The sequence below is a fragment of the Bos mutus genome, chromosome 15 (assembly GCF_027580195.1).
Source record: "Bos mutus isolate GX-2022 chromosome 15, NWIPB_WYAK_1.1, whole genome shotgun sequence".
NCBI lineage: Eukaryota > Metazoa > Chordata > Mammalia > Artiodactyla > Bovidae > Bos > Bos mutus.
Genome location: NC_091631.1, coordinates 7,311,481 through 7,333,266, shown reverse-complemented (window position 1 = coordinate 7,333,266; position 21,786 = coordinate 7,311,481). Strand labels below are relative to the sequence as shown.

The 21,786-nt window shown below is 48.1% G+C and overlaps 1 protein-coding gene across 8 annotated transcripts in view; it reads left to right on the top strand.

The window, feature by feature from the left end:
- The window catches only part of TSPAN18 (tetraspanin 18), a 216,331-nt gene that overhangs the window by 40,257 nt on the left and 154,288 nt on the right, over positions 1–21,786 (top strand). For all 8 annotated transcript variants that reach the window (XM_070383515.1, XM_070383513.1, XM_070383512.1 and 5 more), the window contains one exon: positions 1,529–1,610. The gene's annotated coding sequence lies outside the window, so the exon portion shown is untranslated. The remainder of the gene's footprint in view (positions 1–1,528; positions 1,611–21,786) is intronic.

The following is a 21,786-nucleotide window of genomic DNA, read 5'->3' as shown; positions in this document are numbered from 1 at the left end:
TGAATTCTTCTGACTGTAGCTTTAGTCTGGCCCATGACACTTGAGGCCCCCTGGGCTGACACCGCCTGGGTGGATGTCTGAGGCATCCAAATAAATAGCCAAATGAGATAGCCGAATAAAACCAGGTCATGTCCTCTGGCCAAGCCTTGTTCCCCATCAGTCAGCAGGAAGTTCCGAGAACTTCTTTTATGCATAGGGTGCTCTGGTGCTGGGATCTACAGGGCAGACCTTGAACTCATTGCTCTCCTTGAACTAGGCCTCCCCCACCATGGAGAGGGCAATTTCAAGGGCTTGACTTCCCTTGAGTGTCGTCCCGGGTCTGTCCCTTTTCAGCAGCATGGCCGTGTGGGCAAGTTAACGCCTCGGAATTCATCGTGGTCCTCATTCCTAACGGGGCCATACTTTCTCATGAGATTGTTGAGGGCGTTGGGATCATTGTCATTATTATTTGAGGCAATATGAAATTTAATCGGGGCTTCTGTGCGGCCGAGTCATTGGAAGGCAGGGATGGGGGCCCCCGGCCCTCCCTGTTTCTGCTCAGCTGTGTCTTTTGCTCAGCTGGGCATGTGAACGAGCTGGTCCCCTGGAACCGGCCTAAGCCTTGGCTGACAGGTATGCAGTGAATTTGATCCTTCTCCAGTGACCTTCGAACTCTACGTGAAACTGACAGAGGAGGTGGGGGGTGTGGGGAGAGGCTGGATTTCTGGGTCCTAGGCTCTGGAGCTGAGTTGTTTTTCTCACCATCAGAGTGTTCTCCACTTACTACTTATCTGTGCCTGAATACCAGATCTTGAAAGTGTGAGTCTGCCCCAGAGCCTGTATTCATTAAGCAATGATTAATTCGCTTTCGCATTTTCAAAATGACTCAGAGAGCCTTTACTTCGCCTGAGGAAAGTGGAGTCCCCACACCAAGTTGATAACATTCTAGCTAGAAGCAAAGAGACACAGTGCGGTGCTGCGATCAGCCCGCTCCGTGTCATCACAGGGCCGTTGTACAGGCTCCTGGGGTTATTTTGGAAGATTGAAAATATACCCCGGGCCCTAGGCACTGGGGACACCATCCTGGGACCCTCGGTGGGGCTGGATGCTTGCTTCTGTCTTGCTGGGCCCTGTCTGGCTTCTGTATCACCTCCCACACAGATGGGAGGTGAGAGTGGGGGAACATCTAAGCGACGTGGCCCCCAGAAGCCGCATGCCCCCCATCCCTTGCCTTATTTACTTATTTTTGGCAGTGCTGGGTCTTCGTTGCTGCGTGGGCATTTCTCCAGTCGGGGCGAGTGGAGGCCACTGTCTAATTGAGGTGTGCGGGCTTCTCATTGCGGTGGCTTGTGTGGTGTGGATCGCCGGCTCTAGGACACACGGGCTTCAGTAGTTGTGGCGTGTGGGCTCAGTAGTCGTGCATGGGATCTTCCCGGATCAGGGATCGAACCCACGTCTCCTGCATTGACAGGCGGATTCTTTACCCCTGAGCCACCAGGGAAGGCCCCCTTAGCCTTTTAAAATGTATTTCTCTCTGTCCTCCTTCTAGAGTTTATCCTGAAGCCACCATCAGAAAGAGACCTCAGGAGAATCTTGACACCCCAGACAGGAGAAGACACCAGTTGAAAAAGGTAAGTTTGGTGCCCCGGAGGCGTGGATCTCAACTTATTCAAATAAGAGGCTCAAATCTTCTTCTCTCCTCTCCCTGCTCCCAGACCCTCTGTGGCTGAGTGAGAAAGCTCTCAGCTCGTGCTGGAGGCTGCAGGGCAGGCGAAAGGCGGCTTTCCTCTTGTCCTCACCCCCAGATGTTTGCTGCATGATGGGAGCAAAGGTGAGGGGTGAGGGATGAGGAGAAGGAGGCTGACGTTGAAGGGGGAATCTCACCAGACTGGGTGCTGCCCCACTGTGGGGCAGAAGGTCAGGGTTGGTCCTGAGACGACCCAAGAGGTGAGGGTTGAAGGGCTGGAGGAAGTGAGCCTCTGGGGGAAAGCAGAGTTCCTGGAGGCTCACAGAGGGTCCCACCTCTGTCAAGGACCCCTCCCTCCCCTCCCCCACATGCCCCTCCCCTCACCTCCCCCACACCTCTCCCCCACACCTCCCCCACACTTCCCCTCCCTCCCACACCCCCTCCCCCACACCCACCGTAATCTTGGGATTGTGGGAAGGAAATACCTTCCTAGGGTGATTTCCATCCCTGTCTCTCCCCTCATCCCCTCCCCCAACCTCTCCCCTCATCGCCTCCCCCATTCCAAGACTCTCTTTTTGGATAAAGTTTAAATCCACAAGTACTAGGATCAGTCATCACATTCCACGATGGAATTGGGAATGGAAAAGCCTTGGTCTGCTTCTTGGGTTCTGGAAGCTTCTTGGGCTGCTCACCATCCCAGGTCTGGTGATAGGCCGGGTTGCCTCATTTTTTCCCTGAAAGTTCCTGAATGAGGAGCCAGGATGTTTGGCTTCTGGCTCTCAGACTGTGCCTCATTTCCTCATCTGTAAATATGGGGCAGCAGTGACTTGAATCTCTGTTCCAACCACACGTCCCCAGTTGCTGAGGTCCCAAGACCAGGGCTGAGCTACAGGAAGGGACAGGTGGTGGTATGGGGTCGGGGGAGTGACAGGGAGGCAGCGGTTTGGTCCAGTCTGTGGCGAGGAGAGGGGATTGGAAAGCTCTGAGAGATCTGATTGCCTGTCTTGAGTAAAGGATGACGCAGACCCTCAGGGGAAAGACCACAGGTGCAGACCACAGAGATGCAGATGGAACTGTGTTTGAGTCCCCGCTAATCAGAAGAGTCAGATTTGCTAACCTTGAATGAAGCTTCTCCATGCCGAGTGCAGGGTTAAGTTGCAGTTCCTGCACCAACAGCCCTATTGTCACTTCCATCTTAGGGAAGAAAAAACCGGGTCTCAGAGAGGTTAAGTGACTCGCTCAAGGTCACACAGCACTGTGTGGCTGAATCTGAAGCACCTCTCTGAACTACCTGACCATTCTTGTGCATTTTGCTTACCGGTTCTATGACTTGAATCTTAAGGTCAAAAATTCCTTGAAACCAAATCACATCTCTGAACTTCATTTCTTGAAAAAGACACGAAGATCTTTTTAACAATTTTTTTTTTTAAGTTGGGGTTCTTGTTAAAATCTCTGCGGGTCTTGGTTTTCTGGTGCCCGGGACTGAGCTTGTACTTGGTCACTTTCTGAGTCACTAATCTGATATTCCACCAGTTTCCAAGCTCATCCTGTCAACGGTGGAGTGTGCCTCCTGGCTGGCTGGGGTTATTTTAGGTTGAAATCCAAGGCAGGGTGGCCAGGTCCTAGAAGCAGATAAAGCAGGACCAGGTCAAGGGCCACCCAAGTGGACAATGCAGAGGAGCACTGAGGCCAGGAATCGGGGGTGGGGGGCTTCTCTGGAGCCCTCCCAACATCTGTCCTGCAGCTCCCCGGGCTCAACCAGCCACCTCAGCCATAATATTCTATGTAAACCTCCTGATCCCCGCAGGAAGCAATCACCTTATCAGAGCCTGGATTCCTGCCTGACTTTCTTAATCAGGGGAAGGCGCTGAAGTGAGTCAGAAATAGCTTCACTTCCTCGGGATCTTTCTTTAAGGGACGTTTCTCCATCAGGGGAAGCCTTGGGCCTTGGGTGAGAGGAAAGAGTCTCTTGAAGTACAGAAAGAAAAACAGTAAGGAGGCTGTTGATCTTGGTTTACCATCAGCAAGGCTGCTGAGACGGCAGTGATCTCGCCTGGCCTCTGTGGTTAATCAGGAAACAGAAATGTTATAGTCACAGGGAGCACGTAAAGATGACCATCAGCTACGGGCAGACAGGCGTGCACTGTTGTGGGAAATGTTTGCCGGCCTCTCAGCCAGACTGACAGAGGCTGAGTCCCAGCTCCGCCCTTCAGTAGCCGTTTGACTCCAGATGAGTGCTTTGATCACCCAGAATGATCTCTGTTTTCTTATCTATTAAGTGGGCAAATAGCATGCACCCCCACTGGGTGGTTGTAAGGGCCAGGAAATCGCCAGCGCGATGCTCCTGTTTGCTTTGAACGAGGGTCGCTCCCTGGAATGATGTGGGTGGCCTTCTGAGGTGACCTCTGTGAAGAGGCTTGGGCTCTTGACATGAGAAAGCTGGGTGTTTGTGACCACACAGTAGGTCACCCTGGAGACACATACCTCTTTCTGTACGTGATCTAAAAATGGCCCGAGAGGAAGCGCCTGGATTGTGTCAGCTCTCTGCTCTGACACTCCTGGGGCGTGAGGCCGTGTCGGGTGTGAACAGTTCTTCCTGAGCCCTAATTCCATGGTTTATGTTTGACTCCCAGTGATCTTTCCTGGACCCTCTCTGGAGGTAGTCACAGATCGTCCCCAGGGAGGCAGGTATTAGTAAACTCTTTTTAAGGACAATTGGGATTTTGGAAAGTGGTAAATTATTCTAGGGTTCACCTCTAAAAAGCAGCAAGGTTAGGACCCAAACCCAGGGTTCCTGCCCTAAAGCGAGTGTTTGCCATAGCACCCCACAGCACCCGCAGCCCCCTCAAAGGCACTCGTTCACATTTCCAGAGGCCCATGGTGTGTGTCCTTAGGGACCCCGCATAGTACTACAGTGGCTCCCCGCTGTGCCCACAGAGGCAGCTAAGACTTTCATGAAGCACCCCCCAGGACTCACATCATCACCCCATGGCGTTCATGGTAGTCCCCACTTGGCTTAAGAGCACCCTGCATGCCTGCAGTGACGCAGCACGGCAGGCACCCACGCTGGCACTGCTCCTATGTTCTCTGCCCAGCCTTGCGTGGAGTTTGGAGTTCAGGAAGAATGGGGAGTCCCTTGATGTTTTCATCTCCCCAGCCAGCCCTTTACAGCAGGCCGAGCAAATGAGTGAAGGCAGCTTCCTGGAAGCCTGCAGATCATCCTCCTGCTGAGATCTCCCAGCAGGAGGCAGGTGGCTGGTGGGGGTGGGTGGTGGTGAAGAAGGCCTGGCTGCCACCGCAGTGGAGCCTCTACCCACTTGTCTATTTTCCCTTTCGTTGCTTGTGCTTTCGGTGTCATGTCTAAGACTCTGTTGCCAAATCCAAACTAATAAAGATTCACCTCCATGTTTTCTTCTGAGAGTTTTAAGACCTTAGCTCTTATGTTTAGGCCATCGATTCATTCTGAGTTAATTTTGTATATGGTTTGAGATAGGAGTCCAACTTCATTCTTTGGCACTTGAATATCCTTGGACTACCACTGAAGAGACTGTTTTCCCCCACTGCATAGTCTTGGCACCCTTGTTGAAAGTTCATTGGCCATGGATGTATAGGTTTGTTTCTGAATTCTCAATTCTATTCCACGGATCTAGTTGTTGTTGTTGCTTAGTCTATAAGTCTTGTTCAACTCTTTGTGACCCTATGGACTGCAACACACCAGGCTTCCCTGTCCTTCACTGTCTCCTGGAATTTGCTCAAACTCATGTCCATCAAGTCGGCAATGCCATACAGCCATCTCATCCTCCGTCATCCCCTTTTCCTCCTGTCCTCAATCTCTCCCAGCATTAGAGTCTTTTCCAGTGAGTCAGCTCTTCACATCAGGTGGCCAAAGTATTGGAGCTTCAGCTTCAGCATCAGTCCTTCCAATGAACATTCAGGGTTGATTTCATTTAGGATGGACTCGTTTGGTCTCCTTGCTGTCCTCTGGTCTGTATGCCTATCCTTATGCCGTTACCATGCTGTTTTGATTACTGTAGCTTTATGTGTAAATTTTAAGAAGAGTATTAGTATATTTTAAAACTCCCCAGGTAATTCCAATGTACAGCCATGATTGTGCACTACTGGTTTAGAGGAAGATAAAGCACAGTCAGGGAGGCTGGTTGGGAGCCTGCCAGGATGATCCAGGGCAGAGAAGATGTGACCCTGAACTAAAGCTTCAGTCACTGAGGTGAAGAGGCCATGATAAAGTTGAAAGAGGTGAATGAGGGAGATATCCTGATTTTCCTTGATTCTGGAAAGGCTTTAGAGATGCCAAACAGAAGACAGTGGTCCAGGTGAGCTTGACTAACCTCTTACCCAACCCTAGTGTGATTTGGAGGAAGACCTGAGTCCCAGTCCAGCTCATCTACCTGTGGCTCACGACAGTAACCTGGTCCTTCTCTGCCCTCCAGGATATTGTCCATACCAAGCCTTTCCTTTCTTTTCTTTTTCAAGTTGTTTTAAATTTGCACAAGTTCATCCCAGGACCACACACACATTGTCCCTGTGTTTTTCCCTCTGAAATGCCCCCTCTCCTTGACCTGGTTGGCTGTGAGAACAAGGCCAGACCGACCCTTCACTCTGTGGGGTGACCACTCCTTCACATCATGGATAGTTAATAATAAGTCTAAACTTCCTCATCTAAAGAATAAGCAAAGTATTACTTTTCTGTTCATGTAGCAAAAATGAACATAACATGCCCTTAAAAGGTTTTATTTTTTTTTAAGAAATGACATATATCCACACTATGAATCACAGCTGAAGAACTTTCAAATAGCCAGATGTGGCAAAGAGGGAGGGAGTATTCATTTTCAGATGCGTTTCAACATCTCAGAGGGGAAATGCCTTGCCCAAAGTCACAGAGCTATGGAAGGAGATGGGCTTAGTCTGCAGGTCTTCTGACCTGGACTGGTGATCATCCTGCTGCACCCAGCCACCTTTTTTATTGGTTAACAGTGTAAACTAGGGCTTCCCTGGGTGGCTCAGTGGTAAAGAATATACCTGCCAATGCAGGAGACCCAGTGGTACATACATTACAGTTGAGGAACCTACACTGGCACATGGTTATCACCCAAAGCCCATAGTTTATGGTGTGGTTCTCTGTTGGTGCTGTATATTCATTCTATGCTGCTGCTACTGCTGCTAAGTCACTTCAGTTGTGTCCGACTCTGTGTGATCCCACAGACGGCAGCCACCAGGCTCCCCCATCCCTGGGATTCTCCAGGCAAGAACACTGGAGTGGGTTGCCATTTCCTTCTCCAATGCATGAAAGTGAAAAGTGAAAGGGAAGTCGCTCAGTCGTGTCCGACTCTTAGCAACCCCATGGACTGCAGCCTACCAGGCTTCTCCATCCATGGGATTTTCCAGGCAAAGTACTGGAGTGGGGTGCCATTGCCTTCTCCGATATTCATTCTATGGGTTTCGACAAATGGATAACGATGTATCCACCATCACTGTATCATACAGAGTCGTTTCACTGCCCTAAAATCCTCTGTGCTCCTCCAGTTCATCCTTCCCCCGCCACTAAACCCTGGAAACCTCTGATCTTTTTACTATCTCTGTAGTTTTGCCTTTTCCCTGCATGTCATAGAGTTGGAATCATACACTATGGAGCCTTTTCAGATTGACTTCTTTCACTTAGTAATGTGCGTTTAAGGTTCTTCCATGTCTTTTCATGTTTTGATAGTTCAACTTCTTTTTCTCCCCCCTATTTTTTATTGTGGTGAAATATATATAACAGGATTTAATGTTTTAACCATTTGAAGTGCACAGTTCAGTGGTATTAAGTGCATTTAAAATTGTTGTGCAACCATCCCCACCATCCATCTCCAGAATGGTTTTCATCTTGTAAAAATAAACATTAAACAATAATTTCCTATTCCCTTCTCCTCCCAGCCTCTGGCAAACCCCATGCATCTTTCCTGTTGCTGTGATTTTAACTTCTTTAAGTGCCTTATATAAGTGGAATCATCCATTATTATTATTTTTGTAATGGCTTATTTCACTTAGTGTAATGTCCCCAACGTTTGCCCATGTTGTAGGGTATGACAGAATTTCCTTCCTTTGTAAAGTTGAGCAATATTCCTCTGTATGTGTAAACCACATTTTGCTAACCATTGTTGATGGACCCTTGGAGTGCGTCCACATTTTAGCCATTGTCAGTAATGCTGCTAAGTTCATTTCTTTTTAGCACTGAATAGTATTCCATTGTCTGGTTGCATCACAGTTTATTTATCCATCACCTACTGAAGGATATCAGGCTCCCCTGGTGGCTCAGACAGTAAAGCATCTGCCTGCAATGTGGGAGACCTGGGTTCGATCCCTGGGTTGGGAAGGTCCCCTGGAGGAGGGCATGGCAACCCACTCCAGCATTCTTGCCTGGAGAATCCCCATGAACAGAAGAGCCTGGCGGGCTGCAGTCCATGGGGTCGAAAAGAGTCGGACATGACTATGCGACTAAGCACAGCACAACGGAAAGACATGTTTGCTTTCGAGTTTTGGCGATTATGAATAAAGCTACTGTAAAACTTCTGCAGGTTCTGGCATGGATGTAAATTTTCAACTCATTTGAGTAAATACCAAGAAGCACAGCTGCTGGATTATACGGTAAAAGTATGTTTAAATTTGTGAGAAACTGCTGTTTTCCAAACACCAGTGACTGAGAGTTCTTGTTGTTCTGCATCTCTGTCAGCATTTGGTGGTGTGTCCGTGTTTTGGATTTTGGCCATTTTTACAGGTGTATAGCAGTATCCAGTTTTGTTTCAGTTTGCAGTTCTCTGATCACATATGGTGTAAAGCATCTTTTTATACGCTTATTTTCCATCTGTGGATCTTTGGTGAGTTGTCTCTTCAGGTCTTTTGCCATTTTTAAATTGGGTTATTTGTTTACTTATTGTCTGGTTTTACAACAAAGCAAGTTTACGAATTTACAAGCTCTTTGTATATTTTGGGTAATAACTCTTTATCTATGCATCTTTTGTCAACATTTTCTCCCAGTCTGTGACTTCTTGTTCTCTTGACAATGTCTTTCAGAGAACAGAACTTTAAACTTTTGATCAAGTCTAGCTTATCAATTATTTCTTTCGTGGATTATGATGCTGTATCTGAAAAGTCATTGCTATACCCAAAGTCATGTAGATCTTTCTCCTGTTATCTTTTAGGAGTTTCATAGTTTTGTATTTTATGTTTAGGTCTGTGATGCATTTTGAGTTACTTTTTGGATAGGTATACGATCTGTATGTGTGTGTATGTGTGTGTCTATATATTTTTTGCTTGTGGATGTTCAGTTGTTCCAGCACCACTTGTTGAGAAGACTACTTCTCCACTGCATTCCTTTTGCTCCTTTGTCAGAGGTCAGTTTGCTGTATTTATGTGGGTCTGTTTCTGCTCTTTATTCCTTTCCACGGACTTATGTGTTCACTGTTTTGCCAGTACCATGCTGTTTTGATGACGTAGCTTCTAAGTCCTGAAGTCAGTAGTGCCAGTCTTATGACTTTGTTCTTCTCCTCCATTGTAATGTTGGCTATTCTGAGTCTTTTGCTTCTTTATGAGACTTTAAAATCAGTGTGCAGGTATCCACAAAACAACTTCCTGGAGTTTTAACTGAGGTTGTATTGAATCTATAGATCAAATTGGGAAGAACTGACATCTTGATGATACTGAGTCTTCCTGTCCATGAACATGGAATATCTCTCTAATCATTTAGTTACTTTTTTGATGTCTCTCATCATAGTTTTGTAGCTTTCCTCATATAGATCTTTTACATATTTTGTTAGAATTATACCTAAGTATTTCATTTATTTTGGTGCCAATGGAAATGTATACTTTTTTAAAAAATTTCAAATTCCACTTGTTCACTGCTTGTGTATAGGGAAGCAATGGGCATTTATATACTAAGCTTGTATCCTGCAACCTCACTTTACTATAAATACTTATGAGTTCCAAGCAGTCTTCTGTCAGTTTTTTCAAATTTTAAAGATAGACAATCATGTCATATGTGAACAAAGACAATTTTATTTTTTCCTTCCCAATCTGTAAAATTAAAATACCCATAGAAAGTAGAAAAGTTTCCTTCTTAATACATGAAAATATAAAAGCCTATGTCTTATTGCACTAGCTAGGACTTCCAGTACAACATTGAAAAACAGTGGTAAGAAGGGATGTACTTTCCTCGTTTCTCAATGGGAGCGTTTCTAGCTTTTCACCATTAAGGATGATGTTAGATATGGGTTTTTATAGACATTCCTTATCAAGTTGATAAAATTTCCCTCTATTTCTCTAGTCTTCTGAGAGTTTTATCATGAATGGGTATTGGATTTTGTCATGCTGTTTTTATATCTATTAATGTGATCATGTGATGTTTCTTCTTTAGCCTATTGATATAATGGATTACTTTAGCTGGTTTTTGAATATTGAACCAGCCTTGTATATCTGGGATAAATCCCACTTGGCCATATCGTACAATTCTTTTTATACTTTTTTTCAATTATATTTGTTCATATTTTGTTGAAGATTTTTACATGTATGTTTATGAGATATTTGTCTATAGTTTTCTTGTAATGTCTTTTTAAGTTTTGCCATGCAAGTCGCTTCAGTCATGTCTAACTCTTTGCGACCTCATGGAGTCCACCAGGCTCCTCTGTCTATGGGGATTCTCTAGCAAGAATACTGAAGTAGGTTACCATTTCCTTCTCCAGGGGTTCTTCCCAATGCAGGGATCAAACCCGAGTCTCCCTCATTGCAGGCAGATTCTTTACCATTTGAGCCACCAGAGAAACTCAAAACTCGCTCAGTCGTGTCTGACTCTTTGCAACCCCATGGACTATACAGTCCAAAGAATTCTCCAGGCTAGAATACTGGAGTGGATAACCTTTCCCTTCTCCAGGGGATCTTCCCAACCCAGGGATCGAACCCAGGTCTCCCACATTACAGGCAGATTCTTAAACAGCTGAGCCACAAGGGAAGTCCAAGAATACTGGAGTGGGTAGCCTATCCCTTTTCTAGCGGATCTTCCCTACCCAGGGATCGAACTGGAGTCTCCTGCATTGTGGGCAGATTCTTTACGTAGTGATCTATCGGGGAAGCCCTGTTTTCACTTTTGGTATTAGGTTAATACTGGTCTCATAGAATGAGTCAGAATGTATTTTCTCTCCTAGTATTTTCTGGAAGAGATTGTTGTGAATTGATACATTCCTCCTTAAATGTTTGGAAGAATTCACCAGTGAGCCCATGTGTGCCTAATGTTTTCTTTTTTGACAGGTTATTAATTATTGATTCAAAATGTTTAATAGGTACAGGCCTGTTCAGATTTCAGATTTCTTTTTGTATGATTTTTGGCAGATTGTGTCTTTCAAGAAATTGGTCTGTTTCATCTAGGTTATCAAATCTATGGTCATAGAATTGTTCACAGTGTTCTTTTATTTCCCTTTTCATGTTTGTAGGAATTATAGTGATGTCCTCTCTTTCATTTCTGATATTAATAATTTGTATTTTCTCTCTTTTTTCCTTAGCCTTGCTAGAGGTTTTTTCATTTTTGCCAGTTTTCTCGAAGAACCAGATTTTGTTCTCGAAGAACAAAATCAAAAGATTTTGTTGATTTTCTGTATTGATTTCCTCTTCTTTGAAGCCTGTGTTTTAATCATGATGTGTCACTAACTGACATGGATCTGAGGGGTCTTGAGGCTAAGTCCCTCCCATTCTTTGAGTCTCAGTTTCCACATCTGCAAAATGGGTGTGATGATAGCAATACTTTGCCCAGAGTTAGTCTGAGAGAAGATGTTAAATGTAAGTCCACTTCATTGATTCCGTAAATACTGCTGAGCCCCTGGTATGTATGTACCAGGTTCTGCTTTAAATGCTAGGAATGTAGTATTGTGAACAAAACAGCAAAGTCCCTGCCCTCATGGAGCTTGGACTCTAGTTGGAGGAGACAGAGATCAAACAAATAAACTTAGTGTCAGACAGTATTACAGGCAGGAAGAGAAAGGGAGGGGCCAGGGACGTGCTATTTCAGATAGGGGGCATCCCGATCAGATGTCATTTGAACAGAGACTTGCGGACAGTGAGGAGTGAGCCTGGACTTCATCTGTGGGAAGAGCTTCCTGGTGAAGGGAACAGCAAGAGTAAGGGCCATAACGGCAGCTGGCACGTTGGAAGATCAGCAAGGAGGCCACAGTGATAGAGTGAGGGAAGTAAGGAGTGGGGGGAGGACTGTGGATTTGGATTCTAAGTGTGAGGGGAAGCCAGTGTACAAGGAGGAGACAGGACCCAATAAAATAATACATTTTACCAAGATCACTCTGACTGCGGAATAGAGGACAGATTATAGGGGACAAGGAGACTGGGGTAGAGACTGATCCAGGCCAGAAATGAGGTGATTTGGAAGGACACAAGGGTGGTGGAGGTGCTTTGAAGCCAAATCTTTCATCATCTGTTTGGAAAGTAGAGCTGACAGACTCACTGATGAGGAGGAAGCGGAATAGAGGCGTCACGGATGACTGTAGAGTTTTGTGCCTGTAAATGGAGGAGCCTGGGCGGCTGGGCTTCGGGGAAGGATGAGGGGCACGTACATACCGAGCTCTCCTTTGAGCCGTTTTAAGGTGGGACATTGATCCATCCAAATGGAGGGGGCAAAAACATGAATGAAGGCCTATACCTGGAGTGCAGGGGTGAGGTCTGCGCTGGAGAGACAAATCTGGGATCCGTCAGCTGACAGAGTATTTCCAGCCTTCATCCCTAATGAGACCCCCTCGGGGTGAGTGTAGATGGAGAAGATGATGGAGCAGTGCAGGGTCTTGGAGAACCTGCAGAAGGTGCCTGCTGGCGGCTACCCAGAGCTGCCCAGAGGGCGGCCCATCTGGGACACCAGGGCGAACAGATCTTAGTTTTGCATTGTCCAGGAAACTGTTGTGGAAGAGAAGCCAGCTGCAAGAGCAAGCCCAGGCTTAGCTTGCCCTGAAGGCAAGCGCTGTTCAATTATTGGTGCTCGACATAAGCTAGAGTGGGGCAGCCGGATGAGGTACCTGGGATATGCAACACCCGGGGAAGATGGCTTTTAACACCTGTCATCTCTGTACAACAAAATTATTTTCAGTAATAGTGATGAAATAAAGCCAATTCTAATAATGGCCAGAAAAGAAACAGCGAAATGTTCCTTTCAGTGGACTTTATATACAGAACCATGCCAGTCAACAAACATTACAGCACAAAAGAAGCGGGGGGAGAAGGAATGAGTTCATACTTTTTAATTAAATTAATGGATTTTTTGAAAAAAGAAAAGAAATTGCACAAAGGAAGTTCCAAACGCGTGAACCCCGCAAGGCTGGGAGCGTGAACAGAGGTGGCTGCCTTGGCAATACTCTGTTTCAGCGTCCTTGCAGTCACTGTGCTGTCACTGCCTACTTCAAGTCTACTATTTAAGAGTAGAAGATCTGGTATCTGTGAGAATATCTAGTATCAAAGGAGCTGGTACAAAGAGAACTGGTGCAGAGTACTAGAACCACCACCCTGTACAGACAGAACTCGCTCGGCTCTGAGTCCTTTTTCTCACAACGAACGTGTGCGGCAGAATCGCTCGTGTTAGGGTCTGCTGAACCAGAGGTTGTTCTCTGAACTCACATCCATGTGAGCACAATATTTATGAAAGGTCAAGTAATAAAAGTGTGCTCATCTGGAGCTTCCACACATATTATTACAACGCAGTCGTGATTACAGCAGTTGTTTAGAAGTTGGAACAATGAGATTGTTTTTCTTCGAGGCAGTACGTTTTATCATTGACGTTGTTTAGCATTGTCAGCTTTTAGCTAGCTGGTTTTATGATGGTTTTAAACTTTCCTGCAGGCAATTCATCCCCTATTGCCTTCACCTTGTGCAGACTGCCCCTACCACCCGGCTTTTGGCAGATATTGCAGAAAACCAATGGGCCTCTTGTCCTAGGCAGTGGAGGGGAGGCCGGCGGAGGACTCTGAAGAGGTGATGCTGTGGACAGGCCCTGCTGTGTGACCAGCTAGTTTCCAGGTGGAAATAGGTGCAGAAAGGCCTTGTAGGTGTCCTGTATACACTAAGGAGAGAAGCAGGAGGACCCTGAGTAGGTTGGCTGCTGCTGCTGCTGTTAAGTCGTGTCTGACTCTGTGCGACCCCAGGCGCTAATTCCTAAAGGCCCCCTGCGTCTGAGCACCATCTATGTACAAAGTCTAGCGTAACAGAGAGCCGGACACGGAAAGCTGCCTCCGTGGAGTGACAGTTTGCCCTGGTGGATATGAGACGACATCCCCCCGGAGTTGCATCCAGCCCTGCTCAGTGGGATCCCTGCTCTCCTCCTCCCCTCCCTCTCTCTCCTTCCCTTTCCTTTTTCTGCAGAGCAGTCCGTGAAGACAGCCGTTCTAATGAAAAATCTCATAAATACCAGGAGATAAGCATCCAGGACCTTGGGTTTTTATTTCTGCCAAGACTCCCCGGAGAGCCTCCTTGGTAGGAAATATCCCTTTAGAGCTGAGATTTTCCTCCCGGGCTTCAAAGACAGTGCTGGCTTCTTAGGGACACAACATCTGTTTAAACCGAACTTGAACCGGGAGGCAGGAGCATCCCGCACAGGAGGGGGACAGGGTGGAGCAGGAGGGTGCAGAATCTGCTCTCTGGCCTAGGAAAAGCTCCCCAGGCCTGTTCCTCCTTCTAGTGGTGCGTCCTCCTGCCGGGGGTGGCTCTGGGTAAATGCAGAGCGCTGGAGGGGCGGAGGCTACGGGGGTCTCAGACCTGAGGCTGGGCTTTGTGCTGCCTGCTCCCCAAATAGCCCCCCAGCCCATGACTGCCAAGGCCTCCACACCCAGGGGAGGGAGCAAGGAGACCCGGGGTGGCAGAGCAGCTTCTGCAGCCTGGGCGGTCCTCTGGGCCCTGGGAGCCCCTTTCCAAGCCCAGATATCCCAGCTCTTGGCATTTGTACCAACAAATCCCCTCTCTCTCTGCCCCACCCCCTTTCTTCTTTCCTTTCTCCCTCATCATTCACTGAGCATCCTCTGGGATACAGGAATTAAAAATCCCCAGTCCGTAACTTCAACAAGCTTGAAATCTGATAGAACAACCTGATTGCTCTCCAAGATAAGAAAAATCGAGTGCTTTGTGTGCCTGGGCGGGCATGCCAGTGCACACTGTTATTGTTAAGGCCGTAAAACAACATTAGAGAGAGCTTGGGAAATGGAGGGAAGAGAACTCAGGCAGTGCCCCTCTCAGGACAAGAGGCCCATTCGCTTCCTGCTTTTGTTCCCACTCAGGCACACATACAGCAGAGATGCCTCCAGAAAGTTCACCGAGTTCGGCTTCCTGCTTTTCTTTGCGCACCAGGTCCCGCTGCAAAATAGCCATGTGAGACTCCTTCCTGGGCAGTACCCGGCTAGGGGCCCCCATTCCGGCAGCTTGCTTCCGATGTCCACCAGTGCTCGATTCTAAATGCGTGCCTCCTGGAAAGGGTTGCTAGGTTAGCAGATCACACTACAGGACGCCCAGGTTAACTCAAACTTCGTATAGCCAGCGAATCGTTTAGTGCAAATGTGTCTCCCATCAGTAGGAGTCCCTGGCAGCTCAGATGGTAAAGAATCCTCCTGCAATGTAGGAAACCTGGGTTCAATCCCTAGGTCCCATCCCTGGGTCAGGAAGACACCCCTGGAGAAGGGAATGGCTACCCACTCCAGTATTCTTGCCTGGAGAATTCCATGCAGAGGAGCCTGGCGGGCTATAGTCCATGGGGTTGCAAAGAGTCGGACATGACTGAGCAACTAATGCTTTACGCTCTTAAGTTCCATCAGTATCAGTCCCATGGACTATTTGGAACAAAAACTGAAACATTCTTTAGTGTTTGTTTGAAACTCAGATTTCACTGAGCATCTTGGATTTTACCTGGAAACTGTGTACCTGGAGAGTCTTGTTGCATGCGTAGTCAAGGCTGCTTTATTGAATGCTACAGAAAACTAGCTGGTGATGTTTCCCTTCCCGTTTTGTGGGGAACAGTCTCCCTAGCTTGAATCTATCCTGCTTTTTTATTGTGTCTCCCCGACAACTCTGATATCCATGGCTCTGTGGCTTAGCACACTTGGAGGTCAATGAATTCATCCCCTGTGGTCCCTTTGAGTACATCTTTCCCTCAGCCTCTTTCTGGAAGCTGCCAATGACTGCAGATATTTGGTTTGCTTTATGGAGGGAGAAGGAAGGGCTGGTGGGAGGTGTATATTAGCATTCCCCCTTGGGTCCATGGAGCTGCCTCCTCCAGAGCCCATCAGCTTCTCTGGCTGCCACAGATATAAGCAGTGTGCCCACCTTTGCCCTGCTGGAAGGAGCAAAGGTTTGAGGATGCTGGTCCAGGGCTGCAGACCCCAAGAGGTTTATGACATCTTTCTCCCCATCAGTGAACTTATTTTTCATTCTAAGGCAGCTTCAGGGAATAAAAATATAAATCGAAGTGGCAGACAGTAAAGAAAAAAAAATGATTGACTGGAAAGTGGGAAGACAGAGCGATGCCTTGTGGTTAAATGGATTTTCTGTTTAACTGAGGGTTAAGTAGAAAACTCATTTTGATTCATCCTCTGCTCTTGCAAATCTTTCTGAAATGTATTAGCCTGCTCCCTGGTTTTCCTAAGTGCACCATAATGACCATAATTGAATCTCTTTGCTGGCAGAGCATCCTGTGGGGCGTCGGGGCATGCTGTTGTAAATGTCAGTCTTCTAGGTACAATCAGGACCTGGGCTTTGGAGCCTGTGCCATAGGCCATGTGCCATGCAGTGGCCCTTCCTTCACATCTGCCGCCACCTTATTCGGTCTTCCCAGCCGCCCTGGACTGGGCCTAAGGAAGGGACCCATTTACAGATATGGAAACTGAGGTCCATGATGCGAAGGACTCGCTTCAAGTCACTCTGGCTGGTGGAGGAAATGAATCTGAAGCCAGTAGAAATGGTGGTGGTGAGTTGGTCTGGATTCAAATCCTGGCCCTCACTTCCTGGCTGGAAGAAGACCATTAAGCTTTATGAACCTCAGTTTCTCCATCTCTGTATTGGGCATAATAACCTTTCCATACCGAGCTGCTGAGATGAAGTGAGGTAATCGTGGGTGGGCTGCGCATCTGGGTCTTCATATATATGTATATTTTAAATGGCACATACACCTTTTATCCCCAAATGTCCCACATGCTCTTTTCCTGGGACCCGGCCTCCAGCTCCTTTCTACTTTGCTGTCCTGCCTCCTCTGTGCCTTAATCCTTTTGCAAGACTGCAGGACCAGAATGTCCGGGTTTGAATCCTGACTTTGTGTCCCACTCCTTGTGTGGTTCTATTTCTGGGCCTCAGTTTTCCCATCTATAAAATGGGGATAGTAGTGCCCTGCCTCCTAGGGTTGTCATGAGGATTAAAAGCAAGAGAGCTTGTCCAGGCCAGTGTTAGGCAAGGATTTGCCATTGTTGTTCTGGGACTTGATTAAATGAGTCCAGGTTAATCAGGCTTTTAGGATTTGGTCCATACCCTGAGCATGTCAGCAGGAGTACACTTGCAGACCCGGCTCCCTGTTGGTGCCCCAGGAGTTTGTACCGTCAGTCTGGGGAGAAGGAAAGAGCCGCTCTTTCTTCCTGCCATTGTGAGGGGTGTTTACCCCTCCTTGGGTGCTCAGAGAAGTACACCAAGAGGGAGCCATGGGTAGGTTATAAAGGGCCCTACTTTGGCCCTGACAGGGCCCCCTGCCCAGAGGTCATCACCCTCCAGTAATTGGTCTGTCTGTGACCTCGGTGCTCCCTCTCCGTATGTCATGGATCCCTAGCATTACAGAAGGTGTTTGTTTTTCTCCTTACCAAGGGATCCACTTGGAGCACAGAGGGCTCTCTGTGTGTGACCTCTGGACTCCCCCTGGGGTCCGGGCTGGAGGGTGGGGAGGACACTTCATCAAACCAAACCTAGGCCAGTGAAGCCACCTGTTCTGGGCTCTGGCCTGCTGGGTCCACACCTCCATGGGTCTTGCAGGCAAATCTCCTCCAGTTCTGGAGTGCCAAGTCCTGCCTACCACCTCCTTGCTCTCCGAGTCACCCACTCTGGACACCTTCTGGGATTCTTTGCAGCAGCTGAATAGTCACCCTGGTACTTGGGTACAGGAACAGCAGCCTGTGTGCAAAGCCACGGGCAGGCTGGTTTATTTATGCGTTTATCTTTAATGGGAAGGCTGAGAGAAACTGCGCGGTTTGTGAATATTTACAGGCAAATTACTACAGGGAGGAAATGAATTCATTCCGTCTCCTCTCCCGCTGTTAACAGATCACACTGTGGTTCCCCACGCCTGCCTCCCACAGCCCTCCCTGAGCTTGTTTTGTCTTTTTGCTCTGCCGCGGCTGTATGTGGGGATCAAACCTGCGATCCCTGCATTGGAAGCGCAGTCTTAACCACCGGACTGACAAGGAAGTCCCCCTTGTAAGTTTTTACACCAGCTCCAGAAGGGGCAGCCTGGAAGATGCGTCAGTGTGATTCCCCCATACACTTACTGAGTGCCTATTGTATTCCATCCCCCAGTTCGGGTGCTGGGGGTACCGAGGTGAGCGTCGCGCCTGTTGTCCCCGCTCCTCCCCTCAAGGGGGCCTGTGGATAAGAACAGCAGTGTCTGTTGGAGGAAACAGTTGCTTTGAGACCTGTGGCTGTGGGAGGGGGATGGGCAAGATGGGATCTGTCTGTATAACACTGGGGAAGGCTGGGCAGTAGCAAGGCTGCCTGTCTTGGGCCTGGAAGGACTTTTTACCAGCAGAAAAGGTCTCTTGGGCAGAGGCCAGAGCACAGAGCCTTGGAGGTGCGAAGGACGGCACTTCCTGGGGGTGGGGTTGTAGGGAACCTTCTGGTGGTTAGACATGGCACCTTTGGAAGGAAGCAGGAGGAGGAGAAGCTGGAAATGTGGGTGGGCTGGGTTGTTTCTGGTTCTGAGCTGGGGAGAGAGGGGACCTAGAAGGGAAGACAGGGACCAGGGTTGCCCAGTTTCCAGAGATAGCCAGGCGGAGCCCTTGTCCTGTGGCGAAGGACTAAGTTGGTGAATAATGGCCTCTATTGAAAGAGGGAGTTTCCCGTTCCCTCTCCCTCCCCTCCCCTCCTTTCCCTTCCCTTTCCCTCCCCTCCCTTCCCCTGCCCCTGCCCCCTTTCCCCTCCCCCTCCCCCTGGTCTGAGCTGACAGTCCTGTGGTCTGTGGTTCTCAGAATCTCAAGTGTTAGGGTCAGTTCTCACCAAGGGCAGGGCTGGCCTGGATTGTTCCGGACAGATGGCAGTCTGTGTGGCCACCTGTCCAATGGCCAGAGGGCATGGGGGTCCCTTGGGACACTGGGCTTGGTCCCTGGTCCACACGCGAGGCCTCCCAGGGCAGTTGGTCAGATGCCCACCACATCCAGCCTGGGCAGTAAGAACCTCAGCTTGGGCTCTGGGTCCTGCTGACCTGAAGGAGGAGCTGGGCTTCCCACCAGGGACTTCGTAGGGGGCTCAGGCCGGGCCTAGTGTGTCGGTCCTGGGAACCTGCCCTGGAATTGACTGGACTCTTCTCAGTGGGGAGAACCTTCGCTCATTCTCACTTGCCTCCCAGATTTGCTCATTCTTCCCCAGCCCGCCCCTCCTGGGGTGCCCTGCTGGCTCTGTCCTCAGTTTACCTGAGATCCGGGGCCGTAAGACAAACCCTTTGCCCTCAGGATTCTGAAACAAGGCTGGACAGGAGCACAGATTTCAGAACTGTCTAGGCCTCCCCTGGCCTGGCCACCCTCAGAGGCTAATGAAAGCACTGTGTGTTTTTTTAATTCAGTGAGGGGCCCTCCTTGGCCTGTGACAGGCGGGAGGGAGTGGGGCAGGCCAGCCGGTTCAGATCCTGGGGAGGGGTAGTGGGAGGCAGCGAGGTTCCCAGGCTGGGAGGCTTTGGGATCATGGCTGTGGTTGAAACTGATCACCCTGAGAGCCTGCGCCGTGGCCTTGTTAAGACACAAACTGCCTTCAACTGCTTCTGGTGGGCACACGCACCTGCCAGCCCCACCTTCATGCTCACCATCCTGGGCACGTGCTGATTGCACACCTGTGCACACCTCCAACATGCCTGTGTATACCTACTCATCTCCGCACGCACACATTCGTGCAAATGCCCTCACATCCCGGCACACGCCTCTCCTCCACACTCACCCCAGCTCCCGCTTCCCACCCACAGCCTCCCTATACGTACCCTGTCCTTTCCATAGAGTCCCTCCCGACCCACCATTCATGAGCACACACACACGCACAGGCTGCATCCAGACTTTTACATGATCTTGCTCGTTTCTCAGCCTGCAGAGCTCTGGATTATCTGGGACCCTTTTTACTCAGATGCTGAGCCCAGCAAGGGCTCCAGGGAGAGTGGGAAGGTTGAGTCAGAGAATAAGCCTGGATCCAGTGCAACTGCCCTGTGAGACAAGTGTCCTGACTCCTCCTGTTTCACACATCCATCAATCTATCCATCCATCCACCCATCTATCCATCCATCCATCCATTTACCCTTCTATCCATCCATCCATTCATCCTTCATCTATCCATTCAGCAGTCCATCCATTCGCTTATTAATGTACCCATCATTTATTCCAGCACGTACTCATAGCAGTGAATCAGGCATTTCTTTGGTTCTGAGATTTGTTAAGGAGGAAATGACATAGGGCCTTGATACTTGTTTTTGAAACCAGAAACCGTGGAATCTAGTTTCTGCCTTTTGCTAGCTTTGTGACCTTGGTCATGTCCTGTCATCCTTGAGCCTCAGTTTCCCCACCTGTAAAATGGCAATCATGGTGCCTCATCCCAGGAAGAGTGCTGGTCCCTGGGGATGGTAGCCATGAGCACTAACTTGGGGACTTCTGTGTCCATCATCAAAACCCTCCTTGAAAACTCTGATTCGAAAAGATACATGCACTCTGAGGTTCACAGGAGCACTATTTACAACGGTCAACCATGGAAGCAACCCAAATGTCCATTAATAGATGAATGGATAGGGAAGATGTCATATATATACATACAGTGGAATACTACTCAGTCATAAAGAAAGAAAGAAAGAATGCCATTTGCAACAACATGGATGAACCTAGAGATGATCATACTAAGAGAAGTATTAATAAGTCAGACAGAGAAAGACGAATATCATATGATGTCACTTGTGTGTAGATCTAAAATAGGACACAAACAAACTTATTTACAAAACAGAATAGACTCACAAACATAGAAAACAAGGTTACCAAAGGGAAAAGGGTGGGAGGGATAAGTTAGGAGTTTGGATTAACAGATGCAAACTACCATATAGAAAATAGAGAAACAGCAAGGTCCCACTATCCAGTACAGGGAACTATATTTAATGTCCTGTAATAAAACATAGTGGAAAAAATACAAAAAAATACATATGTATAACTGAATCACTTTGCTGTACATCAGAAACTAACATAATATTGTAAATCAATTATACTTCAATAAAAAAGTCAAAACCCTCCTTAAAATAGGGATGAAACGAGGCAAAATAAACTCCCTGCAACCTGCAGCTTCCTAGGGTTTGAATGAGAAGCAAGGATGTGGGTCCTGGTGGATCTTGGGGTCTGTCTCCGGAATGCCTACATTTCAGCCATGGTTGGTCAGTTTCTATTTTTCTTTTAAGAGAAAGAGATTGAGAAAGGACTAGCTATCACACACATTAAGGAAATGTGCTGCTGTAGAGGTTTCTGCAAAGGGCAGGAGGAGCACCCAGAAACTAGTGGCTTAGCCATCAGGGGGCTGCACTGGAGGGCCCCCGGCAGTTAGCTGTCTCTAGGGAGCAGACAGTGAAGCCTGTTGAAGGCTAGGGAAACCTCGCTGACGGCGGAAGGTTGGGCCTTGTGGAGGGCAGCCCACAGTCTCCAGATCCCCAGAGAGACCCACCCGCCCCTCCCCAACCCTGGGCCTTTGTGATGCAGGTCCAGAAGTTAGGGCTGCCTAGGGCCCCGGGGGAGTGAAGAGGTGGCTAGTGGCTGTGTTTTGTTTTTTTTTTTTCAACATTATTACACTTTTAAATGATTATTGGAAAATATGATGGCTAACTTCATTTTTTAAAATAATTTATTTAC